Here is a 23609-nt window from a genome sequence, read left to right as displayed (position 1 = left end):
ATGAAAGGATGTCTGAATCCCCTGTGGAGACCACAGAGAAAGACCTAGATCTCCGCCTCATCGCGACCGGAGGCCTCACATCCTTTGAAAACTCGAGAGTTCCGCGGAGATCAATGCTTCCAAAGGAGACGATGCCAGACTCCTCTGGAAAATGGATAGGAGTCCAAGGATCCCTGTGGCACGTGGTAAGGGACCCTGGATCTCCCGCCTCACGTGGAGACGCGTCCCAATTGCCAAGCCAAGACTCGAGGAGAAACCCGAGGTGTCCCTCGCACCTAGGCAGTAGTCCTTACGTCGCTGAACAAACACGTGTCTGGAAGGGCCCTTCCCGTCGTAACTCGAGAATATACCCCCGGTTCCTGCCGCAACTCGAGAAAAACCATGAGACTTCCCCCTCGCTGCGAGATGAGGCCCTATTCCCCTGCACTGCGTGCAGAGCAATTCCGTGTTCCACATCAAACATGAAAGGAGCCTTGATTTCCTTGATGGCACTCCAGAGAAAACCCAAGATCACTGTCTCAAGTCTAGAGGGATCCTGAGGTCCATGGAGCAACACGAAAGGGCTCCGTGGACACCAAATCAACTCGAGATGAGAGCTGCGTCCCTGACTTCAACTGAAGAGGAATACCAACTTTCCACAAGCACCTCAAGAGGAGGATTCTCTCAGCTACAGTTATGTGAGAGGGACCCTCAGTTTGTGGCCTCAAGTGGAATGGACACCGAGATGCTCTGACTCGAAGTAAGGCCGGATATCCCTGCAGTGAATTGAATGCAGGCTCGTCTTGCATCTCCCAAGAATAAGGGATGTCTGAATCCCATGTGGAGACAACAGAGAAAGACCTAGTCCTCTGCCTCATCGCAACCGGAGGCCTCACATCCTTTGAAAACTCGAGAGGTCCGCGGAGATCAATGCTTCCAAAGGAGACGATGCCTGACTCCTCTTGAAAATGGATAGGAGTCCCAGGATCCCTGTGGCAAGTGCAAAGGGAACCTGGGTCTCCCGCCTCACGTGGAGACGCGTCCCATTTGCCATTCCAAGAATCGAGGAGAATACCGTGGTGTTACTCGCACCTAGGCAGGAGTCCTGACTTCGCTGAACAAACACGTGTCTGGAAGGGCCCTCCCCGTCATAACTCGAGAATATACCCCAGGTTCCGGCCGCAACTCGAGAAAAACCATGAGACTTCCCCCTCGCCGCGAGATGAGGCCCGATTCCCGTGCACTGTGTGCAGAGCAATTCAGTTTTCCACATCAAACGTGAAAGGAGCCTTGATTTCTTGATGGCACTCCAATGAAAACCCAAGATCACTGTCTCAAGTCTAGAGGGATCCTGAGGTCACTGTAGCAACACGAAAGGGCTCCCTGGACCCCAAATCAACACGAGATGAGAGCTTAGTCCCTGACTTCGACTCAAGAGGCATACCAACTTTCCACAAGCACCTCAAGAGGAGGCTTCTCTCTGCTACAGGTATGTGAGAGGGACCCTGAGTTTGTGGCCTCAAGTGGAATGGACACCGAGATGCTCTGACTCGAAGTAAGGCCGGATATCACTGCAGTGAATTGAATGCCGGCTCGTCTTACATCTCCCAAGACGAAGGGATGTCTGAAACCCCTGTGGAGACCACAGAGAAAGACCTAGTTCTCCGCTTCATCGCGACCGGAGGCCTCACATCCTTTGAAAACTCGAGAGGTCCGCAGATATCAATGCTTCCGAAGGAGACGATGCCTGACTCCTCTTGAAAATGGATAGGAGTCCCAGGATCCCTGTGGCACGTGGAAAGGGACACTGGGTCTACCGCCTCACGTGGAGACGCCTCCCAGTTTCCATGCCAAGACTTTAGGAGAATCCGAAGTTGTTCCTCGCACCTATCACGTGTCTGGAAGGGCCCTCCCCGTCGTAACTCGAGAATAGACCCCAGGTTCCGGCCGCAACCCTAGAAAAACCATGAGACTTCCCCCTCACCGCGAGAAGAGGCCCGATTCCCCTGCCCTGCGAGCGGAGCAATTCCGTGTTCGACATCAAAAGTGAAAGGAACCTTGATTTCCTTGATGGCACTCCAGAGAAAACCCAAGATCACTGTCTCTAGTCTACAGGGATCCTGAGGTCACTGGAGCAACACGAAAGGTCTCCGTGGACCCCAAATCAACTCGAGATGAGAGATTAGTCCCTGGATTCAACTCAAGAGGAATACCAACTTTCCACAAGCCCCTCAAGAGGAGGCTTCTCTCAGCTACAGGTATGTGAGAGGGACCCTGAGTTTGTGGCATCAAGTGGAATGGACACCGAGATGCTCTGACTCGAAGTAAGGCCGGATATCCCTCCAGTGAATTGAATGCAGGCTCGTCTTGCATCTCCCAAGACGAAGGGATTTCTGAATCCGCTGTGGAGACCACAGAGAAAGTCCTAGTCCTCGCCTCATCGCGACGGTAGGCCTCACATACTTTAAAAACTCGAGAGGTCTGCGGAGATCAATGCTTCCAAAGGAGACGATGCCTGACTCCTCTTGAAAATGGATAGGAGTCCCAGGATCCCTGTGGCACGTGGAAAGGGACCCTGGGTCTCCCGCCTCACGTGGAGACGCGTCCCAATTGCCATGCCAAGACTCGAGGAGAACCCCGAGGTGTCCTTCGCACCTAGGCAGGAGTCCTCACTTCGCTGAAGAAACACGTGTCTGGAAGTGTCCTCCGCGTTGTAACTCGAGAATATACCCCAGTTTCCAGCCGCAACTCGAGAAAAACCATGAGACTTCCCCCTCGCCGCGAGATGAGGCCCGATTCCCCTGCACTGTGTGCAGAGCAATTCCGTGTTCCCCATCAAACGTGAAAGGAGCCTTGATTTCCTTGATGGCACTCCAGAGAAAATCCAAGATCACTGTCTCAAGTCCAGAGGGATCCTGAGGTCACTGTAGCAACACGAAAGGGCTCCGTGGACCCCAAATCAACTCGAGATGAGAGCTTAGTCCCTGGCTTCGACTCAAGAGGAATACCAACTTTCCACAAGCACCTCAAGAGGAGGCTTCTCTCAGCTACAGGTATGTGAGAGGGACCCTGAGTTTGTGGCCTCCAGTGGAATGGACACCGAGATGCTCTGACTCGAAGTAAGGCCGGATAATCCTGCAGTGAATGGAAAGAAGGCTCGTCTTGAATCTCCCAAGACGAAGGGATGTCTGAATCCCCTGTGGAGACCACAGAGAAAGAACTAGTTCTCCGCATCATTGCGACCGGAGGCCTCACATCATTTGAAAATTCTAGAGTTCCGCGGAGATCAATGCTTCCAAAGGAGACGATGCCAGACTCCTCTGGAAAATGGATAGGAGTCCAAGGATCCCTGTGGCACGTGGTAAGGGACCCTGGATCTCCCGCCTCACGTGGAGACGCGTCCCAATTGCCATGCCAAGACTCGAGGAGAAACCCGAGGTGTCCCTCGCACCTAGGCAGTAGTCCTTACGTCGCTGAACAAACACGTGTCTGGAAGGGCCCTTCCCGTCGTAACTCGAAAATATACCCCCGGTTCCTGCCGCAACTCGAGAAAAACCATGAGACTTCCCCCTCGCTGCGAGATGAGGCCCTATTCCCCTGCACTGCGTGCAGAGCAATTCCGTGTTCCACATCAAACATGAAAGGAGCCTTGATTTCCTTGATGGCACTCCAGAGAAAACCCAAGATCACTGTCTCAAGTCTAGAGGGATCCTGAGGTCCCTGGAGCAACACGAAAGGGCTCCATGGACACCAAATCAACTCGAGATGAGAGCTGAGTCCCTGACTTCAACTGAAGAGGAATACCAACTTTCCACAAGCACCTCAAGAGGAGGATTCTCTCAGCTACAGTTATGTGAGAGGGACCCTCAGTTTGTGGCCTCAAGTGGAATGGACACCGAGATGCTCTGACTCGAAGTAAGGCCGGATATCCCTGCAGTGAATTGAATGCAGGCTCGTCTTGCATCTCCCAAGAATAAGGGATGTCTGAATCCCATGTGGAGACAACAGAGAAAGACCTAGTCCTCTGCCTCATCGCAACCGGAGGCCTCACATCCTTTGAAAACTCGAGAGGTCCGCGGAGATCAATGCTTCCAAAGGAGACGATGCCTGACTCCTCTTGAAAATGGATAGGAGTCCCAGGATCCCTGTGGCAAGTGCAAAGGGAACCTGGGTCTCCCGCCTCACGTGGAGACGCGTCCCATTTGCCATGCCAAGACTCGAGGAGAATACCGTGGTGTTCCTCGCACCTAGGCAGGAGTCCTGACTTCGCTGAACAAACACGTGTCTGGAAGGGCCCTCCCCGTCATAACTCGAGAATATACCCCAGGTTCCGGCCGCAACCCTAGAAAAACCATGAGACTTCCCCCTCACCGCGAGATGAGGCCCGATTCCCCTGCCCTGCGAGCGGAGCAATTCCGTGTTCGACATCAAAAGTGAAAGGAACCTTGATTTCCTTGATGGCACTCCAGAGAAAACCCAAGATCACTGTCTCTAGACTACAGGGATCCTGAGGTCACTGGAGCAACACGAAAGGTCTCCGTGGACCCCAAATCAACTCGAGATGAGAGATTAGTCCCTGGATTCAACTCAAGAGGAATACCAACTTTCCACAAGCCCCTCAAGAGGAGGCTTCTCTCAGCTACAGGTATGTGAGAGGGACCCTGAGTTTGTGGCATCAAGTGGAATGGACACCGAGATGCTCTGACTCGAAGTAAGGCCGGATATCCCTGCAGTGAATTGAATGCAGGCTCGTCTTGCATCTCCCAAGACGAAGGGATTTCTGAATCCGCTGTGGAGACCACAGAGAAAGTCCTAGTCCTCCGCCTCATCGCGACGGTAGGCCTCACATACTTTAAAAACTCGAGAGGTCTGCGGAGATCAATGCTTCCAAAGGAGACGATACCTGACTCCTCTTGAAAATGGATAGGAGTCCCAGGATCCCTGTGGCACGTGGAAAGGGACCCTGGGTCTCCCCCCTCACGTGGAGACGCGTCCCAATTGCCATGCCAAGACTCGAGGAGAATCCCGAGGGGTCCCTCGCACCTAGGCAGGAGTCCTGACGTCGTTGAACAAACACGTGTCTGGAAGGGGCCTCCCCGTCGTAACTCGAGAATATACCCCAGGTTCAAGCCGCAACTAGAGAAAATCCATGAGATTTCCCCCTCGCCGCTAGTTGAGGCCCGATTCCCCTGCACTGCATGCAGAGCAATTCCGTGTTCCACATCAAACGTGAAAGGAGCCTTGAATTCCTTGATGGCACTCCAGAGAAAACCCAAGATCACTGTCTCAAGTCTAGAGGGATCCTGAGGTCACTGTAGCAACACGAAAGGGCTCCGTGGACCCCAAATCAACTCGAGATGAGAGCTTAGTCCCTGGCTTCGACTCAAGAGGAATACCAACTTTCCACAAGCACCTCAATAGGAAGCTTCTCTCAGCTACAGGTATGTGAGAGGGACCCTGAGTTTGTGGCCTCAAGTGCAATGGAAACCGAGATGCTCTGACTCGAAGTAAGGCCGGATATCCCTGCAGTGAATTGAATGCAGGCTCGTCTTGCATCTCCCAAGACGAAGGGATGTCTGAATCCCCTGTGGAGACCACAGAGAAAGACCTAGTCCTCCGCCTCATCGTGACCGGAGGCCTCACATCCTTTGAAAACTCGAGAGGTCTGCAGAGATCAATGCTTCCAAAGGAGACGATGCCTGACTCCTCTTGAAAATGGATAGGAGTCCCAGGATCACTGTGGCACGTGGAAAGGGACACTGATTCTCCCGCATCACGTGGAGACGTGTCCCAATTGCCATGCCAAGACTCGAGGAGAATCCCGAGGTGTCCCTCGCACCTAGGCAGGAGTCCTGACGTCGCTGAACAAACACGTGTCTGGAAGGGCCCTCCCCGTCGTAACTCGAGAATATACCCCAGGTTCGGGCCGCAACTGGAGAAAAACCATGAGACTTCCCCCTCGCCGCGAGATGAGGCCCGATACCCCTGCCCTGCGTGCAGAGCAATTCCGTATTCCACATCAAAAATGAAAGGAGCATTGATTTCCTTGATGGCACTCCAGAGAAAACCCAAGATCACTGTCTCAAGTCTATAAGGATCCTGAGGTCACTGGAGCAACACGAAAGGGCTCCGTGGACCCCAAATCAACTCGAGATGAGAGCTTAGTCCCTGGCTTCGACTCAAGAGGAATAAAAACTTTCCACAAGCACCTCAAGAGGAGGCTACTCTCAGCTAATGGTATGTGAGAGGGACCCTGAGTTTGTGGCCTCAAGTGGAATGGACACCGAGATGCTCTGACTCGAAGTAAGGCCGGATATCCCTGCAGTGAATGGAAAGAAGGCTCGTCTTGAATCTCCCAAGACGAAGGGATGTCTGAATCCCCTGTGGAGACCACAGAGAAAGAACTAGTTCTCCGCCTCATTGCGACCGGAGGCCTCACATCATTTGAAAATTCTAGAGTTCCGCGGAGATCAATGCTTCCAAAGGAGACGATGCCAGACCCCTCTGGAAAATGGATAGGAGTCCAAGGATCCCTGTGGCACGTGGTAAGGGACCCTGGATCTCCCGCCTCACGTGGAGACGCGTCCCAATTGCCATGCCAAGACTCGAGGAGAAACCCGAGGTGTCCCTCGCACCTAGGCAGTAGTCCTTACGTCGCTGAACAAACACGTGTCTGGAAGGGCCCTTCCCGTCGTAACTCGAGAATATACCCCCGGTTCCTGCCGCAACTCGAGAAAAACCATGAGACTTCCCCCTCGCCGCGAGATGAGGCCCGATTCCCCTGCCCTGCGTGCAGAGCAATTCCGTATTCCACATCAAAAATGAAAGGAGCATTGATTTCCTTGATGGCACTCCAGAGAAAACCCAAGATCACTGTCTCAAGTCTATAAGGATCCTGAGGTCACTGGAGCAACACGAAAGGGCTCCGTGGACCCCAAATCAACTCGAGATGAGAGCTTAGTCCCTGGCTTCGACTCAAGAGGAATAAAAACTTTCCACAAGCACCTCAAGAGGAGGCTACTCTCAGCTAATGGTATGTGAGAGGGACCCTGAGTTTGTGGCCTCAAGTGGAATGGACACCGAGATGCTCTGACTCGAAGTAAGGCCAGATATCCCTGCAGTGAATTGAATGCAGGCTCGTCTTGCATCTCCCAAGACGAAGGGATGTTTGAATTCCCTGTGGAGACCACAGAGAAAGAACTAGTTCTCCGCCTCATCGCGACCGGAGGCCTCACATCCTTTGAAAACTCGAGAGGTCCGCGGAGATCAATGCTTCCAAAGGAGACGATGCCTGACTCCTCTTGAAAATGGATCGGAGTCCCAGGATCCCTGTGGCACGTGGAAAGGGACCCTGGGTCTCCCGCCTCAGGTGGAGACGCGTCCCAATTGCCATGCCAAGACTCGAGGAGAATCCCGAGGTGTCCCTCGCACCTAGGCAGGAGTCCTGACGTCGCTGAACAAACACGTGTCTGGAAGGGCCATCCCCGTCGTAACTCGAGAATATACCCCAGGTTCCGGCCGCAACTCGAGAAAAACCATAAGACTTCCCCCTCGCCACGAGATGCGGCCCGATTCCCCTGCACTGCGTGCAGAGCAATTCCGTTTTACACATCAAACGTGAAAGGGACGTTGATTTCCTTGATGGCACTCTAGAGAAAACCCAAGATCACTGTCTCAACTTTAGAGAGATCCTGAGGTCACTGGACCAACATGAAAGGGCTCCGTGGACCCCAAATCAACTCGAGATGAGAGCTTAGTCCCTGGCTTCGACTCAAGAGGAATACCAACTTTCCACAAGCACCTCAAGAGGAGGCTTCTCTCAGCTACAGGTATGTGAGAGGGACCCTGAGTTTGTGGCCTCAAGTGGAATGGACACCGAGATGCTCTGACTCGAAGTAAGGCCGGATATCCCTGCAGTGAATTGAATGCAGGCTCGTCTTGCATCTCCCAAGACGAAGGGTTCTGAATCCCCTGTGGAGACCACAGAGAAAGACCTCGTTCTCCGCCTCATCGCGAGCGGAGGCCTCACATCCTTTGAAAACTCGAGAGGTCCGCAGAGATCAATGCTTCCAAAGGAGAAGATGCCTGACTCTTCTTGAAAATGGATAGGAGTCCCAGGATGACTGTGGCACGTGGAAAGGGACCCTGGGTCTCCCACCTCACGTGGAGACGCATCCCAATTGCCATGCCAAGACTCGAGGAGAATTCCGAGGTGTACCTCGCTCCTAGGCAGGAGTCCTGAGGTCGCTGAACAAACACGTGTCTGGAAGGGCCCTCCCCGTCGTAACTCGAGAATATACCCCAGATTCCGGCCGCAACTCGAGAGAAACCATGAGACTTCCCCCTCGCCGCGAGATGAGGCCTGATACCCTAGCACTGCGTGCAGAGCAATTCCGTGTTCCACATCAAACGTGAAAGGAGCCTTGATTTCCTTGATGGCACTCCAGAGAAAACCCAAGATCACTGTCTCAAGTCTAGAGGGATCCTGAGTTCACTGGAGCAACAGGAAAGGGCTCCGTGGACCCCAAATCAACTTGAGATGAGAGCTTAGTCCCTGGCTTCGACTCAAGAGGAATACCAACTTTCCACAAGCACCTCAAGAGGAGGCTTTTCTCAGCAATATGTATGTGAGAGGGACCCTGAGTTTGTGGCCTCAAGTGGAATGGACACCGAGATGCTCTGACTCAAAGTAAGGCCGGATATCCCTGCAGTGAATTGAATGCAGGCTCGTCTTGCATCTCCCAAGACGAAGGGATGTCTTAATCCCCTGTGGAGACCACAGAGAAAGACGTAGTCCTCCGCCTCAACGCGACCGGAGGCCTCACATTCTTGAAAACTCGAGAGGTCTGCGGAGATCAATGCTTCCAAAGGAGACGATGCCTGACTCCTCTTGAAAATGGATAGGAGTCCCAGGATCCCTGTGGCACGTGGAAAGGGACACTAATTCTCCCGCCTCACGTGGAGACGCATCCCAATTGCCATGCCAAGACTCGAGGAGAATCCCGAGGTGTCCCTCGCACTTAGGCAGGAGTCCAAACGTCGCTGAACAAACACGTGTCTGGAGGGCCCTCCCCGTCGTAACTCGAGAATATACCCCAGGTTCGGGCCGCAACTCGAGAAAAACCATGAGACTTCCCCCTCGCCGCGTGATGAGGCCCGATTCCCCTGCCCTGCGTGCAGAGCAATTCCGTATTCCACATCAAAAATGAAAGGAGCATTGATTTCCTTGATGGCACTCCAGAGAAAACCCAAGATCACTGTCTCAAGTCTAGAAGGATCCTGAGGTCACTGGAGCAACACGAAAGGGCTCCGTGGACCCCAAATCAACTCGAGATGAGAGGTTAGTCCCTGGCTTCTACTCAAGAGGAATAAAAACTTTCCACAAGCAGCTCAAGAGGAGGCTACTCTCAGCTAATGGTATGTGAGAGGGACCCTGAGTTTGTGCCCTCAAGTGCAATGGACACCGAGATGCTCTGACTCGAAGTAAGGCCAGATATCCCTGCAGTGAATTGAATGCAGGTTCGTCTTGCATCTCCCAAGATGAAGGGATGTCTGAATCCCCTGGGGAGACCACAGAGAAAAACCTAGTCCTCCTCCTCATCGCGACCGGAGGCCTCACATCCTTTGAAAACTCGAGAGGTCTGCAGAGATCAATGCTTCCAAAGGAGACGATGCCTGACTCCTCTTGAAAATGGATAGGAGTCCCAGGATCCCTGTGGCACGTGGAAAGGGACCCTGGGTCTCCCGCCTCACGTGGAGACGCGTCCCAATTGCCATGCCAAGACTCGAGGAGAATCCCGAGGTGTCCCTCGCACCTAGGCAGGAGTCCTGATGTCGCTGAACAAACACGTGTCTGGAAGGGCCCTCCCCGTCGTAACACGAGAATATACCCCAGGTTCCGGCCGCAACTCGAGAAAAATCATGAGTCTTCCCCCTCGCCGCGAGATGAGGACCGATTCCCCTGCACTGCGTGCAGAGCAATTCCGTGTTCCACATCAAACGTGAAAGGAGCCTTGATTTCCTTGATGGCACTCCAGAGAAAACCCAAGATCACTGTCTCAAGTCTAGAGGGATCCTGAGGTCAGTGGAGCAACACGAAAGTTCTCCATGGACCCCAAATCAACTAGAGATGAGGGCTTAGTCCCTGGCTTCGACTCAAGAGGAATACCAACTTTCCACAAGCACCTCAAGAGGAGGCTTCTCTCAGCTACAGGTATGTGAGAGAGACCCTGAGTTTGTGGCCTCAAGTGGAATGGACACCGAGATGCTCTGACTCGAAGTAAGGCCGGATATCCCTGCAGTGAATTGAATGCAAGCTCGTCTTGCATCTCCCAAGACGAAGGGATGTCTGAATCCCCTGTGGAGACCACAGAGAAAGACCTAGTCCTCCGCCTCAGCGCGACCGGAGGCCTCACATTCTTTGAAAACTCGAGAGGTCTGCGGAGATAAATGCTTCCAAAGGAGACGATGCCTGACTCCTCTTGAAAATGGATAGGAGTCCAAGGATCCCTGTGGCACGTGGAAAGGGACCCTGGGTCTCCCGCATCACGTGGAGTCCCGTCCCAATTGCCATGGCAAGACTCGAGGAGAATTCCGAGGTGTCCCTCGCACCTAGGCAGGAGTCCTGACGTCGCTGAACAAACACGTGTCTGGAAGGGCCCTCCCGGTCGTAACTCGAGAATATACCCCAGGTTCCGGCCGCAACTCGAGAGAAACCATGAGACTTCCCCCTCGCCGCGAGTTGAGGCCCGAAACCCTAGCACTGCGTGCAGAGCAATTGCGTGTTCCACATCAAACGTGAAAGGAGCCTTGATTTCCTTGATGGCACACCAGAGAAAACCCAAGATCACTGTCTCAAATCTAGAGGGATCCTGAGGTCACAGGAGCAACACGAAAGGGCTCCGTGGACCCCAAATCAACTAGAGATGAGGGCTTAGTCCCTGGCTTCGACTCAAGAGGAATACCAACTTTCCACAAGCACCTCAAGAGGAGGCTTCTCTCAGCTACAGGTATGTTAGAGGGACCCTGAGTTTGTGGCCTCAAGTGGAATGGACACCGAGATGCTCTGACTCGAAGTAAGGCCGGATATCCCTGCAGTGAATTGAATGAAGGCTCCTCTTGCATCTCCCAAGACGAAGGGATGTCTGAATCCCCTGTGGAGACCACAGAGAAAGACCTAGTCCTCCGCCTCAACGCGACCGGAGGCCTCACATTCTTTGAAAACTCGAGAGGTCTGCGGAGATCAATGCTTCCAAAGGAGACGATGCCTGACTCCTCTTGAAAATGAATAGGTGTCCCAAGATCCCTGTGGCACGTGGAAAGGGACCCTGGGTCTCCCGCCTCACGTGGAGAGGCGTCCCAATTGCCATGCCAAGACTCGAGGAGAATCCCGAGGTGTCCCTCGCACCTAGGCAGGAGTCCTGACGTCGCTGAACAAACACGTGTCTGGAAGGGCCCTCCCCGTCTTAACTCGATAATATACCCCAGGTTCCGGCCGAAACTCGAGAAAAACCATGAGACTTCCCCCTCGCCGTGAGCTGAGATCCGATTCCCCTGCACTGCGTGCAGAGCAATTCCGTGATCCACATCAAACGTGAAAGGAGCCTTGATTTCCTTGATGGCACTCCAGAGAAAACCCAAGATCACTGTCTCAAGTCTAGAGGGATCCTGAGATCAGTGGCGCAAAAGGAAAGGGCTCCGTGGACTCCAATTCAACTCGAGATGAGAACTTAGTCCCTGGCTTCGACTCAAGAGGAATACCAACTTTCCACAAGCACCTCAAGAGGAGGCTTCTCTCAGCTACAGGTATGTGAGAGGGCCCCTGATTTTGTGGCCTCAAGTGGAATGTACACCGAGATGCTCTGACTCGAAGTAAGGCCGGATATCCCTGCAGTGAATTGAATGCAGGCTCGTCTTGCATCTCCCAAGACGAAGGGATGTCTGAATCCCCTGTGGAGACTTCAGAGAAAGACCTAATTCTCCGCCTCATCGCGAGCGGAGGCCTCACATCCTTTGAAAACTCGAGAGGTCTGCAGAGATCAATGCTTCCAAAGGAGACGATGCCTGACTCCTCTTGAAAATGAATAGGTGTCCCAAGATCCCTGTGGCACGTGGAAAGGGACCCTGGGTCTCCGGCCTCACGTGGAGAGGCGTCCCAATTGCCATGCCAAGACTCGAGGAGAATCCCGAGGTGTCCCTCGCACCTAGGCAGGAATCCTGACGTCGCTGAACAAACACGTGTCTGGAAGGGCCCTCCCCGTCGTAAATCGAGAATATACACCAGGTTCCGGCCGCAACTCGAGAAAAACCATGAGACTTCCCCCTCGCCGCGAGATGAGGCCCGATTCCCCTGCCCTGCGTGCAGAGCAATACCGTATTCCACATCAAAAGTGAAAGGAGCCTTGATTTCCTTGATGGCACTCCAGAGAAAACCCAAGATCACTGTCTCTAGTCTAGAGGGATCCTGAGGTCACTGGAGCAACACGAAAGGGCTCCGTGGACCCCAAATCAACTCGAGATGAGAGCTTAGTCCCTGGCTTCGACTCAAGAGGAATACCAACTTTCCACAAGCACCTCAAGAGGAGGCTTCTCTCAGCTACAGGTATGTTAGAGGGACCCTGAGTTTGTGGCCTCAAGTGGAATGGACACCGAGATGCTCTGACTCGAAGTAAGGCCGGATATCCCTGCAGTGAATTGAATGCAGGCTCCTCTTGCATCTCCCAAGACGAAGGGTTATCTGAATCCGCTGTGGAGACCACAGAGAAAGACCTAGTCCTCCGCCTCATCGCGACCGGAGGCCTCACATCCTTTGAAAACTCGAGAGGTCCGCAGAGATCAATGCTTCCAAAGGAGACGATGCCTGACTCCTCTTGAAAATGGATAGGAGTCCCAGGATCCCTGTGGCACGTGGAAAGGGACCCTTGGTCTCCCGCCTCACGTGGATACGCGTCCCAATTGCCATGCCAAGACTCGAGGAGAATCCCGAGGTGTCCCTCGCACCTAGGCAGGAGTCCTGACGTCGCTGAACAAACACGTGTCTGGAAGGGCACTCCCCGTCGTAACTCGAGAATATACCCCAGGTTCCGGCCGCAACTCGAGAGAAACCATGAGACTTCCCCGTCGCCGCGAGATGAGGCCCGATTCCCCTGCACTGCATGCAGAGCAATTCCGTGTTCCACATCAAACGTGAAAGGAGCCTTGATTTCCTTCATGGCACTCTAGAGAAAACCCAAGATCACTGTCTCAAGTCTAGAGGGATCCTGAGGTCAGTGGCGCAACATGAAAGGGCTCCGTGGACTCCAAATCAACTCGAGATGAGAGCTTAGTCCCTGGCTTCGACTCAAGAGGAATACCGACTTTCCACAAGCACCTCAAGAGGAGGCTTCTCTCAGCTACAGGTATGTGAGAGGGCCCCTGAGTTTGTGGCCTCAAGTGGAATGGACACCGAGATGCTCTGACTCGAAGTAAGGCCGGATATCCCTTCAGTGAATTGAATGCAGGCTCGTCTTGCATCTCCCCAGACGAAGGGATGTCTGAATCCCCTGTGGAGACCACAGAGAAAGACCTAATTCTCCGCCTCATCGCGAGCGGAGGCCTCACATCCTTTGAAAACTCGAGAGGTCCGCGGAGATCAATGCTTCCAAAGGAGACGATGCCTGACTCCTCTTGAAAATGGATAGGAGTCCCGGGATCCCTGTTTCACGTGGAAAGGGACCCTGGGTCTCCCGCCTCACGTGGAGAGGCGTCCCAATTGCCATGCCAAGACTCGAGGAGAATCCCAAGGTGTCCCTCGCACCTAGGCAGGAGTCCTGACGTCGCTGAACAAACACGTGTCTGGAAGGGCCCTCCCCGTCGTAACTCGAGAATATACCCCAGGTTCCGGCCGCAACTCGAGAAAAACCATGAGACTTCCCCCTCGCCGCGAGATGAGGCCCGATTCCCCTGCAATGCGTGCAGAGCAATTCCGTGTTCCACATCAAACGTGAAAGGAGCCTTGATTTCCTTGATGGCACTCCAGAGAAAACCCAAGATCACTGTCTCAAGTCTAGAGGGATCCTGAGGTCACTGGAGCAACACGAAATGGCTCCGTGGACCCCAAATCAACTCGAGATGAGAGCTTAGTCACTGGCTTCGACTCAAGAGGAATACCAACTTTCCACAAGCACCTCAAGAGGAGGCTTCTCTCAGCTACAGGTATGTGAGAGGGACACTGAGTTTGTGGCCTCAAGTGGAATGGACACCGAGATGCTCTGACTCGAAGTAAGGCCCGATATCCCTGCAGTGAATTGAATGCAGGCTCGTCTTGCATCTCCCAAGACGAAGGGATGTCTGAATCCCCTGTGGAGACCACAGACAAAGACCGAATTCTCCTCCTCATCGCGACCGGAGGCCTCACATCCTTTGAAAACTCGAGAGGTCTGCAGAGATCAATGCTTCCAAAGGAGACGATGCCCGACTCCTCTTGAAAATGGATAGGAGTCCCAGGATCCCTGTGCCACGGGGAAAGGGACGCTGGGTCTCCCGCCTCACGTGGATACGCGTCCCAATTGCAATGCCAAGACTCGAGGAGAATCCCGAGGTGTCCCTCGCACCTAGGCAGGAGTCCTGATGTCGCTGAACAAACACGTCTCTGGAAGGGCCCTCCCCGTCATAACTCGAGAATATACCCCAAGTTCTGGCCGCAACTCGAGAAAACAATGAGACTTCCCCCTCGCCCTGAGATGAGGCCCGTTCCCCCTGCACTGCGTGCAGAGCAATTCCGTGTTCCACATCAAACGTGAAAGGAGCCTGGATTTCCTTGATGGCACTCCAGAGAAAACCCAAGATCACTGTCTCAAATCTAGAGGGATCCTGAGGTCACTGGAGCAACACGAAAGGGATCCGTGGACCCCAAATCAACTAGAGATGAGGGCTTAGTCCCTGGCTTCGACTCAAGAGGAATACCAACTTTCCACAAGCACCTTAAGAGGAGGCTTCTCTCAGCTACAGGTATGTGAGAGGGACCCTGAGTTTGTGGCCTCAAGTGGAATGGACACTGAGATGCTCTGACTCGAAGTAAGGCCGGATATCCCGGCAGTGAATTGAATGCAGGCTCGTCTTGCATCTCCCAAGACGAAGGGATGTCTGAATCCCCTGTGGAGACCACAGAGAAAGACCTAGTCCTCCGCCTCAACGCGACCGGAGGCCTCACATCCTTTGAAAACTCGAGAGGTCTGGGGAGATCAGTGCTTCCAAAGGAGACGATGCCTGACTCCTCTTGAAAATGGATAGGAGTCCCAGGATCCCTGTGGCACGTGGAAAGGGACCCTGGGTCTCCCGCATCACGTGGAGACGCGTCCCAATTGCCATGCCAAGACTCGAGGAGAATCCCGAAGTGTCCCTCGAACCTAGGCAGGAGTCCTGACGTCGCTGAACAAACACGTGTCTGGAGGGGCCCTCCCGGTCGTAACTCGAGAATATACCCCAGGTTCCGGCCGCAACTCGAGAGAAACCATGAGACTTCCCCCTCGCCGCGAGATGAGGCCCGAAACCCTAGCACTGCGTGCAGAGCATTTCCGTGTTCCACATCAAACGTGAAAGGAGCCTTGATTTCCTTGATGGCACTCCAGAGAAAACCCAAGATCACTGTCTCAAGTCTAGAGGGATCCTGAGGTCACTGGAGCAACAGGAAAGGGCTCCGTGGACCCCAAATCAACTCGAGATGAGAGCTTAGTCCCTGGCTTCGACTCAAGAGGAATACCAACTTTCCACAAGCACCTCAAGAGGAGGCTTTTCTCAGCAATAGGTATGTGAGAGGGACCCTGAGTTTGTGGCCTCAAGTGGAATGGACACCGAGATGCTCTGACTCAAAGTAAGGCCGGATATCCCTGCAGTGAATTGAATGCAGGCTTGTCTTGCATCTCCCAAGATGAAGGGATGTCTGAATCCCCTCTGGAGGCCACAGAGAAAGACCTAGTCCTCCGCCTCAACGTGACCGGAGGCCTCACATCCTTTGAAAACTCGAGAGGTCCGCAGAGATCAATGCTTCCAAACGAGACGATGCCTGACTACTCTTGAAAATGGATAGGAGTCCCAGGATCCCTGTGGCGCGTCGATAAGGACCCTGGGTCTCCCGCCTCACGTGGAGACGCGTCCCAATTGCCATGCCAAGACTCGAGGAGAATCCCGAGATGTCCCTCGCTCCTAGGCAGGAGTCCTGACGTCGCTGAACAAACACGTGTCTGGAAGGGCCCTCCCCGTCGTAACTCGAGAATATACCCCAGGTTCCGGCCGCAACTCGAGAAAAACTATGAGACTTACCCCTCGCCGCGACATGAGGCCCGATTCCCCTGCCCTGCGTGCAGAGCAATTCCGTGTTCCACATCAAACGTGAAAGGAGCCTTGATTTCCTTGATGGCACTCCAGAGAAAACCCAAGATCACTGTCTCAAGTCTAGAGGGATCCTGAGGCCACTGTAGCAACACGAAAGGGCTCCATGGACCCCAAATCAACTCGAGATGAGAGCTTAGTCCCTGGCTTCGACTCAAGAGGAATACCAACTTTCCACAAGCACCTCAAGAGGAGGCTTCTCTCAGCTACAGGTATGTGAGAGGGACCCTGAGTTTGTGGTCTCAAGTGGAATGGACACCGAGATGCTCTGACTCGAAGCAAGGCTGGATATCCCTGCAGTGAATTGAATGAAGGCTCGTCTTGCATCTCCCAAGACGAAGGGATGTCTGAATCCCCTGTGGAGACCACAGAGAGACCTAGTCCTCCGCCTCAACGCGACTGGAGGCCTCACATCCTTTGAAATCTCGAGAGTTCCGCGGAGATCAATGCTTCCAAAGGAGACGATGCCTGACTCCTCTTGCAAATGGATAGGAGTCCCAGGATCCCTGTGGCACGTGGAAAGGGACGCTGGGTCTCCCGCCTCACATGGAGACGCATGCCAATTGCCATGCCAAGACTCGAGGAGAATCCCGAGGTGTCCCTCGCACCTAGGCAGGAGTCCTGACGTCGCTGAACAAACGCGTGTCTGGAAGGGCCTCCCCGTCGTAACTCGAGAATATACCCCAGGTTCCGGCCGCAACTCGGGAAAAACGATCAGATTTCCCCTTCACCGCGAGATGAGGCCCGATTCCCCTGCACTGTGTGTAGGGCAATTCCGTGTTCCACATCAAACGTGAAAGGAGCATTGATTTCCTTGATGGCACTCCAGAGAAAACCCAAGATCACTGTTTCAAGTCTAGCGGGATCCTGAGGTCACTGGAGCAACACGAAAGGTCTCCGTGGACGCCAAATCAATTCGAGATGAGAGATTAATCCCTGGCTTCAACTCAAGAGGAATACGAACTTTCCACCAGCCCCTAAAGAGGAGGCTTCTCTCAGCTACAGGTATGTGAGAAGGACCCTGAGTTTGTGGCATCAAGTGGAATGGACACCGAGATGCTCTGACTCGAAGTAAGGCCGGATATCCCTGCAGTGAATTGAATGCAGGCTCGTCTTGCATCTCCCAAGACGAAGGGATGTCTGAATCCCCTGTGGAGACCACCGAGAAAGACCTAGTCCTCCGGCTCATCGCGACCTGAGGCCTCACATCCTTTGAAAACTCGAGAGGCCTGCGGAGATCAATGCTTCCAAAGGAGACAATGCCTGACTATTCCTGAAAAAGGATAGGAGTCCCAGGATCCCTGTGGCACGTGGAAAGGGACCCTGGGTCTCCCGCCTCACGTGGAGACGCGTCCCAATTGCCATGCCAAGGCTCGAGGAGAATCTCCCGAGGTGTCCCTCGCAACTAGGCAGGAGGCCTGACGTCGCTGAACAAACACGTGTCTGGAAGGGCCCTCCCCGTCGTAACTCGAGAATATACCCCAGGTTCCGGCCGCAACTCGAGAAAAACCATGAGATTTCCCCCTCGCCTCGAGTTGAGGCCCGATTCCCCTGCACTGCATGCAGAGCAATTCCGTGTTCCACATCAAACGTGAAAGGAGCCTTGATTTCCTTGATGGCACTCCAGAGAAAACCCAAGATCACTGTCTCTAGTCTAGAGGGATCCTGAGGTCACTGGAGCAACAGGAAAGGGCTCCGTGGACCCCAAATCAACTCGAGATGAGAGCTTAGTCCCTGGCTTAGACTCAAGAGGAATACCAACTTTCCACAAGCACCTCAAGAGGAAGCTTCTCTCAGCTACAGGTAGGTGAGAGGGACCCTGAGTTTGTGGCCTCAAGTGCAATGGACACCGAGATGCTCTGACTCGAAGTAAGGCCGGATATCCCTGCAGTGAATTGAATGCAGGCTCATCTTGCATCTCCCAAGACGAAGGGATGTCTGAATCCCATGTGCAGAACACAGAGAAAGACCTAGTCCTCCGCCTCATGGCGACCGGAGGCCTCACATCCTTTGAAAACTCGAGAGGTCCACGGAGATCAATGCTTCCAAAGGAGACGATGCCTGACTGCTCTTGAAAATGGATAGGAGTCCCAGGATCCCTGTGGCACGTGGAAACGGACACTGGGTCTCCCGCCTCACGTGGAGACGCGTCCCAATTGCCTTGCCAAGACTCGAGGAGAATCCCGAGATGTCCCTCGCACCTAGGCAGGAGTCCTGATGTCGCTGAACAAACACGTGTCTGGAAGGGCCCTCCCCGTCGTAACTCGAGAATATACCCCAGGTTCCGGCCGCAACTCGAGAAAAACTATGAGACTTACCCCTCGCCGCGACATGAGGCCCGATTCCCCTGCCCTGCGTGCAGAGCAATTCCGTGTTCCACATCAAACGTGAAAGGAGCCTTGATTTCCTTGATGGCACTCCAGAGAAAACACAAGATCACTGTCTCAAGTCTAGAGGGATCCTGAGGCCACTGTAGCAACACGGAAGGGCTCCATGGACCCCAAATCAACTCGAGATGAGAGCTTAGTCCCTGGCTTCGACTCAAGAGGAATACTAACTTTCCACAAGCACCTCAAGAGGAGGCTTCTCTCAGCTACAGGTATGTGAGAGGGACCCTGAGTTTGTGGTCTCAAGTGGAATGGACACCGAGATGCTCTGACTCGAAGCAAGGCTGGATATCCCTGCAGTGAATTGAATGAAGGCTCGTCTTGCATCTCCCAAGACGAAGGGATGTCTGAATCCCCTGTGGAGACCACAGAGAGACCTAGTCCTCCGCCTCAACGCGACTGGAGGCCTCACATCCTTTGAAATCTCGAGAGTTCCGCGGAGATCAATGCTTCCAAAGGAGACGATGCCTGACTCCTCTTTCAAATGGATAGGAGTCCCAGGATCCCTGTGGCACGTGGAAAGGGACGCTGGGTCTCCCGCCTCACATGGAGACGCATGCCAATTGCCATGCCAAGACTCGAGGAGAATCCCGAGGTGTCCCTCGCACCTAGGCAGGAGTCCTGACGTCGCTGAACAAACGCGTGTCTGGAAGGGCCTCCCCGTCGTAACTCGAGAATATACCCCAGGTTCCGGCCGCAACTCGGGAAAAACGATCAGATTTCCCCTTCACCGCGAGATGAGGCCCGATTCCCCTGCACTGTGTGTAGGGCAATTCCGTGTTCCACATCAAACGTGAAAGGAGCATTGATTTCCTTGATGGCACTCCAGAGAAAACCCAAGATCACTGTCTCAAGTCTAGCGGGATCCTGAGGTCACTGGAGCAACACGAAAGGTCTCCGTGGACGCCAAATCAATTCGAGATGAGAGATTAATCCCTGGCTTCAACTCAAGAGGAATACGAACTTTCCACCAGCCCCTAAAGAGGAGGCTTCTCTCAGCTACAGGTATGTGAGAAGGACCCTGAGTTTGTGGCATCAAGTGGAATGGACACCGAGATGCTCTGACTCGAAGTAAGGCCGGATATCCCTGCAGTGAATTGAATGCAGGCTCGTCTTGCATCTCCCAAGACGAAGGGATGTCTGAATCCCCTGTGGAGACCACCGAGAAAGACCTAGTCCTCCGCCTCATCGCGACCTGAGGCCTCACATCCTTTGAAAACTCGAGAGGCCTGCGGAGATCAATGCTTCCAAAGGAGACAATGCCTGACTATTCCTGAAAAAGGATAGGAGTCCCAGGATCCCTGTGGCACGTGGAAAGGGACCCTGGGTCTCCCGCCTCACGTGGAGACGCGTCCCAATTGCCATGCCAAGGCTCGAGGAGAATCCCGAGGTGTCCCTCGCACCTAGGCAGGAGGCCTGACGTCGCTGAACAAACACGTGTCTGGAAGGGCCCTCCCCGTCGTAACTCGAGAATATACCCCAGGTTCCGGCCGCAACTCGAGAAAAACCATGAGATTTCCCCCTCGCCTCGAGTTGAGGCCCGATTCCCCTGCACTGCATGCAGAGCAATTCCGTGTTCCACATCAAACGTGAAAGGAGCCTTGATTTCCTTGATGGCACTCCAGAGAAAACCCAAGATCACTGTCTCTAGTCTAGAGGGATCCTGAGGTCACTGGAGCAACAGGAAAGGGCTCCGTGGACCCCAAATCAACTCGAGATGAGAGCTTAGTCCCTGGCTTAGACTCAAGAGGAATACCAACTTTCCACAAGCACCTCAAGAGGAAGCTTCTCTCAGCTACAGGTAGGTGAGAGGGACCCTGAGTTTGTGGCCTCAAGTGCAATGGACACCGAGATGCTCTGACTCGAAGTAAGGCCGGATATCCCTGCAGTGAATTGAATGCAGGCTCATCTTGCATCTCCCAAGACGAAGGGATGTCTGAATCCCATGTGCAGAACACAGAGAAAGACCTAGTCCTCCGCCTCATGGCGACCGGAGGCCTCACATCCTTTGAAAACTCGAGAGGTCCACGGAGATCAATGCTTCCAAAGGAGACGATGCCTGACTGCTCTTGAAAATGGATAGGAGTCCCAGGATCCCTGTGGCACGTGGAAACGGACACTGGGTCTCCCGCCTCACGTGGAGACGCGTCCCAATTGCCTTGCCAAGACTCGAGGAGAATCCCGAGATGTCCCTCGCACCTAGGCAGGAGTCCTGATGTCGCTGAACAAACACGTGTCTGGAAGGGCCCTCCCCGTCGTAACTCGAGAATATACCCCAGGTTCCGGCCGCAACTCGAGAAAAACAATGAGACTTCCCCCTCGCCACGAGATATGGCCCGATTCCCCTGGACTGCGTGCAGAGCAATTCCGTGTTCCACATCAAACGTGAAAGGAGCCTTGATTTCCCTGATGGCACTCCAGAGAAAACCCAAGATCACTGTCTCAAGTCTAGAGGGATCCTGAGGTCACTGGAGCAACACGAAAGGGCTCCGTGGACCCGAAATCAACTCGAGATAAGAGCTTAGTACCTGGCTTCGACTCAAGAGGAATACCAACTTTCCACAAGCACCTCAAGAGGAGGGTTCTCTCAGCCACATGTATGTGAGAAGGACCCTTAGTTTGTGGCCTCAAGTGGAATGGACACCGAGATGCTCTGACTCGAAGTAAGGCCAGATATCCCTGCAGTGAATTGAATGCAGGCTCGTCTTGCATCTCCCAAGACGAAGGGATGTCTGAATCCCCTGTGGAGACCACAGAGAAAAACCTAGTTCTCCGTCTCATCGCGACCGGAGGCCTCACATCCTTTGAAAACTAAACACTTCCGCGGAGATCAATGCTTCCAAAGGAGACGATGCCTGACTCCTCTTGAAAATGGATAGGAGTCCCAGGATCACTGTGGCAAGTGGAAAGGGACTCTGGGTCTCCCGCCTCACGTGGAGACGCGGGCCAATTGCCATGAAAAGACTCGTGGAGAATCCCGAGGTATCCCTCGCACCTAGGCAGGAGTCCTGACATCACTGTACAAACACGTGTCTGGAAGGGCCCTCCCCGTTGTAACTCGAGAATATACCCCAGGTTCCGGCCACAACTCGAGAAACACCATGAGACTTCCCCCTAGCCACGAGATGAGGCCCGATTCCCCTGCACTGCGTGCAGAGCTATTCCGTGTTCGACATTAAACGTGAAAGGAGCCTTGATTTCCTTGATGGCACTCCAGAGGAAACCCAAGATCACTGTCTCAAGTCTAGAGGGATCCTGAGGTCACTGGAGCAACACCAAAGGGCTTCGTGGACCCCAAATCAACTCGTGATGAGAGCTTAGTCCCTGGATTCGACTCAAGAGGAATACCAAGTTTCCACAAGCACCTCAAGAGGAGCCTTCTCTCAGCTACATTATGTGAGAGGGACCCTGAGGTTGTGGCCTCAAGTGGAATGGACACCGAGATGCTCTGACTCGAAGTAACGCCGGATATCCCTGCAGTGAATTGAATGCAGGCTCGTCTTGCATCTCCCAAGATGAAGGGATGTCTGAATCCCCTGTGGAGACCACAGAGAATGTCCTAGTCCTCCGCCTCATCGCGACCGGAGGCCTCACATCCTTTGAAAACTCGAGAGGTCTGCGGAGATCAATGCTTCCAAAGGAGACGATGCCTGACTCCTCTTGAAAATGGATAGGAGTCCCAGGATCCATGTGGCACATGGACAGGGACACTGGGTCTCCCGCCTCACATGGAGACGCATCCCAATTGCCATGCCAAGACTCGAGGAGAATCCCGAGGTGTCCCTCGCACCTAGGCAGGAGTCCTGAGGTCGCTGAACAAACACGTGTCTGGAAGGGCCCTCCCCGTCGTAACTCGAGAATATACCCCAGGTTCCAGCCGCAACTCGAGAAAAACCATGAGACTTCCCCCTCGCCGCGAGATGAGGCCCAATTCCCTTGCACTGCGTGCAGAGCAATTTCGTGTTCCACATCAAACGTGAAAGGAGCCTTGATTTCCTTGATGGCACTCCAGAGAAAACCCAAGACCACTGTCTCAAGTCTAGAGGGATCCTGAGGTCACTGGAGCAACAGGAAAGGGCTTCGTGGACCCCAAATAAACTCGAGATGAGAGCTTAGTCCCTGGCATCGACTCAAGAGGAATACCAAGTTTCCACCAGCACCTCAAGAGGAGCCTTCTCTCAGCTACAGGTATGTGAGAGGGACCCTGAGTTTGTGGCCTCAAGTGGAATGGACACCGAGATGCTCTGACTAGAAGTTACACCGGATATCGCTGCATTGAATTGAATGCAGGCTCGTCTTGCATCTCCCAAGATGAAGGGATGTCTTAATCCCCTGTGGAAACCACAGATAAAGTCCTAGTTCTCCGCCTCATCGCGACCGGAGGCCTCACATCCTTTGAAAACTCGAGAGGTTCTCGGAGATCAATGCTTCCAAAGGAGACGATGCCTGACTCCTCTTGAAAATGGATAGGAGTCCCAGGATCCCTGTGGCACGTGGAAAGGGACCCTGGGTCTCCCGCCTCACGTGGAGACGCGTCCCAATTGCCATGCCAAGACTCGAGGAGAATCCCGAGGTGTCCCTCGCACCTAGGCAGGTATCCTGACGTCGCTGAACAAACACGTGTCTCGAAGGGCCCTCCCCGTCGTAACTCGAGAATATACCCCAGGTTCCGGCCGCAACTCCAGAAAAACCATGAGACTTCCCCCTCGCCGCGAGATGAGACCCGATTCCCCTGCACTGCGTGCAGAGCAATTCCGCGTTCCACATCAAACGTGAAAGGAGCCTTGATTTCCTTGATGGCACTCCAGAGAAAACCCAAGATAACTGTCTCAAGTCTAGAAGGAACCTGAGGACACTGGAGCAACACGAAAGGGC

This window comes from Dama dama, chromosome 30 (assembly GCF_033118175.1).
Source record: "Dama dama isolate Ldn47 chromosome 30, ASM3311817v1, whole genome shotgun sequence".
Classification (NCBI taxonomy): Eukaryota; Metazoa; Chordata; class Mammalia; order Artiodactyla; family Cervidae; genus Dama; species Dama dama.
This window is presented reverse-complemented; position numbering follows the sequence as displayed.